The sequence below is a fragment of the Gavialis gangeticus genome, unplaced genomic scaffold (genome assembly GCF_001723915.1).
Source record: "Gavialis gangeticus isolate Ggan-Ray unplaced genomic scaffold, GavGan_comp1, whole genome shotgun sequence".
In the NCBI taxonomy this organism is placed as follows: domain Eukaryota; kingdom Metazoa; phylum Chordata; order Crocodylia; family Gavialidae; genus Gavialis; species Gavialis gangeticus.
Genome location: NW_017729001.1, coordinates 7,177,101 through 7,184,119, shown reverse-complemented (window position 1 = coordinate 7,184,119; position 7,019 = coordinate 7,177,101). Strand labels below are relative to the sequence as shown.

Genomic DNA, 7,019 nt, shown 5'->3' with positions numbered 1-7,019 from the left:
GCAGTTTCTACCTGCTGCCACTTTGCCCTCAGGCACCCTGCAACCTGCCTGTGGGTACAGTCACCCCATCCCTTCCTAGAGGCAGGGGCAGGGGCAGGGGTAGCAGTAGCTGTAGTTGTTCTCTGTTACAATAGGAGTGTGCTGTATACAGTAAAATATGGTATTCAGTTATTAACATAGCATTACTAGAATTTCAGGTGGTAGAATTTGACTCTCAAACTGTGAGCATGCCAGCTGTGATAAGCTTGAATTTCATTGAATTTCATGAAAAAGTCAATATGGTAAAGAAAAAAACAAAAGGTAACTGTGATATATTTACAAAATACAAAGATGTATGTGAAAGCCTAGAGTGCTTGTCAGGTAACAAAACAATAAAGCTAAAAAAATAATGATTACTACCTCTAAATCACATGTCTCATAAAAGTCCCTGGCATTAACAGAAAAACAGTGAAGAAAGAGCTGCAATATTATAACAGAAGTGCAAGAACTATAGAGTGAGTCAATTCTATAGTGATCACAGACAAACCTGGGAGAGGTGAAATAAGAACATGCTTATAGAGGCTGGAACAAAGCATAAACAAAACAATAAAGAGGGAACAGTTTCAATTGCCTACACTGGAAGAAATCACTAGTAACTTAGCAAAGGCTACAGTTTCACTCTTTTAGATGCCTAGAGTGCACTTTGGCAAGTGCAGCTGGATGACAAAAGTCCTAGGCATTGTACTTTCAAGACACCATGTGGCAGGTACATATTTACCTGACTTCATTTAGTACTCTGTTCAGTTCCAGAAATACAAAAAGTGATAGGACACTTAGAAGCTCTGGAAGTTGATGTACATTCTCTATAGATGATATTTAGATGTGGGGAAATACCAGAAAAGACCATGGTGAGAGGCTCAGGTGAGTTTTAGACTAACACAACTATGCCCAAATAGAAAAAGAAATGCTAGCACATTTGTTGAATATACTTGATTTCATTAGTATATTAGGCTCTGGGTTCCTAGTCCTGCCACAGTCTGTCTAACAGATCTCCAATATGTCACCTGTGGCATAAATTTTGCAGAATAACTACTAAGTCTAGTAATTTTGGATGCCTTATTTTGGGGAAGTTCAATATGATGTTCCATTAATCTGATTTTCAGAGGTGTTGAGCGTCCACAGATCCCATTAACTTCAACTGGTGGTTTGAGGCCTTATTATGTAATTCAAATGTTATATAATAAAGAAAAATCCAATGGGGTTGCTTCTTTGAATTCAACAATATCAGCTCCTAAATCAGGCTGAAAAGTCCACTTGTACCTCATGAAAGGAAGCAAGATTGTAACTAAAGGGTTTGAGGGTTTACCTTTCCTTCTAAGCTCAGGCATGCCTTAGACCCCCTTTATCTCTCATATGTGACAAGATTGCCATTGCTTCCTAATCTACCATTGAAGCCAATCTTTATTGCTGATAATCGAATATAGCCCACGCTTGCTTCACTGCTACCCCCATAAGACACTGCAAAGCTATCAAATCCCTCTTTAAAATGTGTCTTTGCTATGATTTTGAGAAATAGCTTGACACTGGCTAGGCACCTTATATGGTATGACAGCTGCTTATTACATCAAGTGTAATCATCCAACTATAAACTTGATATTCCCCTTGGCTTATTGCTATATCCATCTGTAGCTTCTTATCATGCAACTGTTTGTAAGATCTTTGGGGCAGGGGCTGTCCATTTATTACAGGTGTGTATAGCACCTACAGTGAGGACATAATCCCTACTGGGATTTTTAGGTAATACCATGCAAATAGTAAACCCTGAAGATAAATGGTTTTACAGTCTGTTGCCTCTTGATTTGGCAGGACTAATCGGGAAAAGGAAGAGTGTGGAGAACGGCTTTCTAAGATTTCCTTTGGGATACAGCATTCGTGTCTGGCACTGGTGAATCATGAGATACAGACCCATAAAACTTTCCTGAGTCCTTTCATAGCCTCAGACTGCTATTTTGACAGTAACCCAGTACTGAATGTGGTAAGTCCTCAATGTCAGGCCAGTGTAATTTTCAGGCCCTGAATCTCTGGTTTTATTGGGTCACAAAATTTCATAAAATGGAAGTTATTTTCTGCTAGCGGCTTGGCCAGCTTGTCTGGCTGTGCACTCTGATGCCTGTAATAGGATGTTGTTTACTGATCACCTCAAAAGAGCTAGAGCATTTTGAAGAGATTCCTGACATTGCTTTGTGATAATTAAGCTGGCTTCTCCCTCTTTTTTTTGCTCCTGATGTAGCAGTCAGGCCTTGAGTGATAGGCTAGAAAGATAGCTGGAACAGTGACAGGAGTTCATTAGAAGAGTCAGTCAGTATCAGCAGATGTGGACGCAGGAAAGCTTAGAGCCCTTTGAAAAGAGCAGCAGCCGGTAAGTTCCAGTTGTCATGCGTGACTGAGCTGAGAGCTATTCAAATGCAACAAAACTACTCCAGTTTTAGTACTGCTTCATCTAGGGTTAAAGCTGAAGCAGGTCTGCTGCATTTGAATCATTCTCAGCACATTGGTTTGTGTAACTGAAACGTACTAACTGCTGCCCTTTCGACACTTCCCTTTTGAAAGGACTCCAAGTGTTTGTGTGTCCACAACCTTGTAGGGTGTGTGCTGTTTTACTAAGCACACACTGAAATCATTCTGTGTTAAAAACGCATTATGGCCAGTCTAAAGTGATCATACACTGAGTACTGAGGGGCAGGTATTGAAAGCTGTGCATATCTGCTCTATTAAGCAAAAGGTTGATGTTAGCATCTAGTTGTGCTAGGTGCTGTACAATCAGAATAAAATTGAAATTCTTGTCTTAATGAGCTTCAATTCCAGCAAGAATCCTATACATAAATAATAGCAAAAAGCCTTCCTGTGTCTTCTGTGTTAATGTTAGTGTGACGTTGTAGTCATGCTGGTCCAGGAATTATGTGAGAGGCAAGGATTTCTTAGGGTGATATCTTCTATTTGTCCAACTGCATAGTTGGGATGGAGTTAGACAAACTTTCAAATGCAAGACATTCTTCATCCGGTCAGCTGATGAAGAATGTCTTGCATTCAAAAGCATATCTAACTCTAGCCCATATAAGCTGTTGGGTCAATAAAAGATATCACCCTAAGAGCTCCTTACCTTTGTCATCCACCATTTGTCATCTTTTGTATTTGAGCTGTGTAATCTTTGAGGCAGTTACTGTCTCTCAGTGGGTGTATCTAAATGTGTCTCTAACGAGACACTAAATGTACAGTAGACTAATTCTGCTGTGTGTTAGCACAGCAGGCAAAAACCATGCTAATGCATAGTTGAATTAGTCTACTGTGCATTAACATCACAAAAAAGTGTGTGCAGGTGCTATTGTGCAGTAGCACTGATTACAGCGCATTAAGTTAGTACCTGTTATTACAGGTACTAAACTTAATGTACCATAATTATGGCACATTAATGAACATGTAGACATGCCCACTATATTTCTGTGCTGCACGCAGCATAATAGACCCTGATTTTGGCTGCTGTCACAATAATACTATGAGGTTTGATCAAAACATGACTTTTTGTGCTGTACTGCATTATGATATCTGTGGTCTGCAAAAATGCTGAACACAGCTTCATTGCTGAACAATTGTTTTATCCAGTTCCACTGCAGCTCTAGTACTCTAGCAGAGCCTGGGAAGCCCTGAGAACTTAAGGCCAGCAGTCTCCATGCAGTACATGCTCACAAGTCCCTGAGGGCTTGCTGCTACTTTAGCAGGAAGACTCCCTATTTAAACCAACCATGTCCTGATCATCCTTTTCTCTAGTAATCTAGAAGCAAACTTCAAGGATGGGATGCCCAGATTTCAGCTGAACACCTTTAAAGGAACATTTGCCTCTGCAAAAGCAGCCAGTGACTGTCCTTCAAAGGCCTCACTCTTTCCCTTTGCCTCATCTCCTCTTGAGGTGATGCTTTTCTTAGCGTTCCACTGTGCCCATTTTCTGCATAGCAGACTCAGCCTCTATCACATGTATAACTCCCCTGTTATTACGTGTGCCCAAGTTATCTGAAAAGCAGGAAGTCATTACACTTCCTCTCCTCTATAGAACATATCCCAAAACTCCAAAAATACCAAAACAGCTTCCCTTCATGGCTCCATCTTACTAGAACTAAGCAACCCTCTCTCCTGCTCTCTCAATGAATTTGATGGGCTTTGGATGAGACCCCATATTCTAGCATGCCCTGCCATGGTGCAAGCCGTTCTTTCATTAAGCCAGCTCTGAATGGCTGTACACAGAGCTCTCCCTGTCTCTCCATTCTGCCCCTGTCTCCACCAGGAGCATGCTGTTCCTGCACTGAAGAGAGCAAGCACAGATGCTAGCCAAACACTCTTCACTGGGACCCTGCCCTATCCCTTGATGCACAACACCCAAAGAAAATGTACTGGTACATTAGGGTCAAGAAAGAATGTGAGAGGAGAGTGTGTTGTACTGAGCCCCTATCCTTCTCCCTTCTTTGGACCTTGTTACATGTTGCACTTTGAGCTGTTCAAATGTTGATCAGTGTTGGTGTAGCTCAAGTTTGGAGTTGTCACATCTTAAGGTAAAAACCTTCTTGGACTGTCCCCCACTTGCACAGCTGTGGCACAGCTGTGACTTGCCACTAGAGGGCTGGCAAGAAGGGGCTTGACCAAGAGGTGTAGCTGTGAGTTGCCATTAGACAGCTGATGCCCCAAGACAGGCTTCTATCCTTGCTCTAGATGATGATGTGTGATAGATGGGTTGAGGGGAAAGGAACATGAAGCTGGGATAGGGATAAGTAATGACATGGGGGGTGGACAAGAAATGGGGGTGGGGAAAGGGTAGCGGAAGGGAAGAAGTCCGGCCACTGAAGGATAAAGTAAAACTTAAAAAAATAAAAAAGAAATAAAGACAAAGTAAATGAAAGAAGGTCACTTGCTTTAATAATTTGGGATTGGGGTATGGTGGGTGCTGGTCATGCTTCCTGAGGAGGCTGGGCCATGGGAGCAATGAGGGAAGGCTAAAGATTCAAAGAAGATGGAGCTACTCAACAGCTATTTTGCCTCAGTCTTCACAAAAAAAAATGAAGCAGCAGCCAGACACTTAATAAGGATTATCTGGATAAGGAAAGGGGCAAGCTGACAGAGCAGATAACAAAAGAGATAGAGAGCTTTTGTTGGGTCTGAACTCTTGATGGTCACCTTGCTGGGGTCATCTGACCCCAACTGTCTTTCCTGCCCAAGTGCAGGGGGAGCTGGACCTGATGATCTTGTAAGGTCCTTTCCAACCCCAACATCTATGAAACCATGAAGCTATTTCAAGTGAGCAGGGCAGGCTGAGCTTCATCTCAGTGTCCTGAAGAAATGGCAAAGATCTCAGGGTTCTTGGCAATAATATTCATGAAGTTGTGGGAGATGGGCCAGGTACCAGAGGGCTGGTAAAGGACCAGTGTAATGGCCCTCTTTAAAAAACACAAGGAGGATCCAGGGAACTACACACCAGTTAGCCTCACCTCCGTATCTGGGAAATTACTGGAGCAGATCCTAAGGAAGGCTACTTGTAAGCATCTGGAGGAGGGAAAGCTGGTCACAAGCAGCCAGAATGAATTTATGAAAAACAGATCATGTCAAACAAACCTGATCTCCTTCCTTGACAAAGTGACTACTTGGGAGGATGATGGCAATACTATGGATATAGTGTATTTAGACTTCAGCAAGGCTTTTGACAAGGTCCCACATGACCTTCTCATAAACAAATTGGAGAAACATGGGCTAAATAAAACTACTATAAGGTGGATAGATAGCTGGCTCAATAGCCGCAAGCAAAGGGTAATTATTAATGGGTCCAAGTCAAAATGGCAGGAGGTTTCAAGTAGAGTCCCACAGGGGTCTGTACCCTGCCTGGTGCTGTTCATGTTTATTTACAATCTGGATGCTGGCATAGAAATCTTCTTGAGCAAGTTTGCAGATAACGTGAAACTGGGAAGGACTGTGAATACAGAGGATGTGAGTGCAATTCAGATGGCTCTCAACAGATTGGAAAGTTGGGCTAGAGTCAACAGGATGAAGTTCAGTACAGAGAAATGCAATGTGCCACACCTCAGGAGGAATAATCAAAAACACAAATACAAAACAGGTGATACCTGACTGGATGACAGCTCTGTGGAAAAGGACTTATCTACCCTCCCCCCTAGACCCAACTCCTGACCCATCCATGCACTATGACCTAGCTAGTTGGCATATGCTGTGCGCACAGTTTGCACAGGGTTTCACCATGGGGGTGGAAAGGTAACACCCCCCAGGGGTGAGAAGGAAAGTTGGCTTGGTGCCAGAATCTCACCCTTCCTGCCTGGGCAGTAGATTTCAGATGTTAATGTATGGATAATCCATGAGTTAAAAGCTCCTGGAACTACCTAAAATTAATGTGTAACAAGGCCCTGGAGCAGAACACTGGGCTTTGCACTGACTGCCAGGAGAATGTACCCTATACTGAGTCACTCATTGCACTTCCTGCAGCATAGCATTCCCTGCTACTGCTTGGCACACTGAACTTAGGAAGGACTTCCAGAGGAGCACACCCATGACCAAGACACCTACATCATTCCCTGCTGATTCTCATTGGTTTGAAGTGGTAGGCAGTCACTAAAAGGGGGTGGTGTTTGGCTACAAGATCTCTGTGTTAGGTAGACTCGTGATATATGAATATGGGCCTCTGAACAGTGTTTGTGATTGTCAAGAGAGCTTCTTTATTTGCTATTCTGGTTTGTGTATTGCATATGAATCTGAGTGCTGCAATCAATGCCTTCTCTGCTATTTCCAGTATTGACAGAGATCTGATTGTAACTGTTTTGTTTTTGGAGGAGTCATTGCACAAAGCTAGTGACTACCTGTAGTCATGTTTTTCACAAAGAATTAGGTTGCTAGCCCCAGAGTGCTGCTCAAATTTCATTCCAGGCAATACATTCTACTCACCTAGCATTCCCTTGCAGCCTCAGCTGGGGAAGTTACCTTTAATTCTCTTC

General features: G+C 42.7%; 1 long non-coding RNA gene across 1 annotated transcript; it reads right to left on the bottom strand.

Annotated features, from left to right (window-relative positions):
- Positions 1–474: 474 nt before the first annotated feature.
- LOC109290647 lies at positions 475–6,174 on the bottom strand. The gene is made up of 3 exons (XR_002095640.1): positions 6,095–6,174; positions 5,781–5,782; positions 475–487 (listed from the first exon to the last, which is right to left on the bottom strand). It is a non-coding gene; the product is annotated as an uncharacterized LOC109290647 (long non-coding RNA).
- Positions 6,175–7,019: the final 845 nt, after the last annotated feature.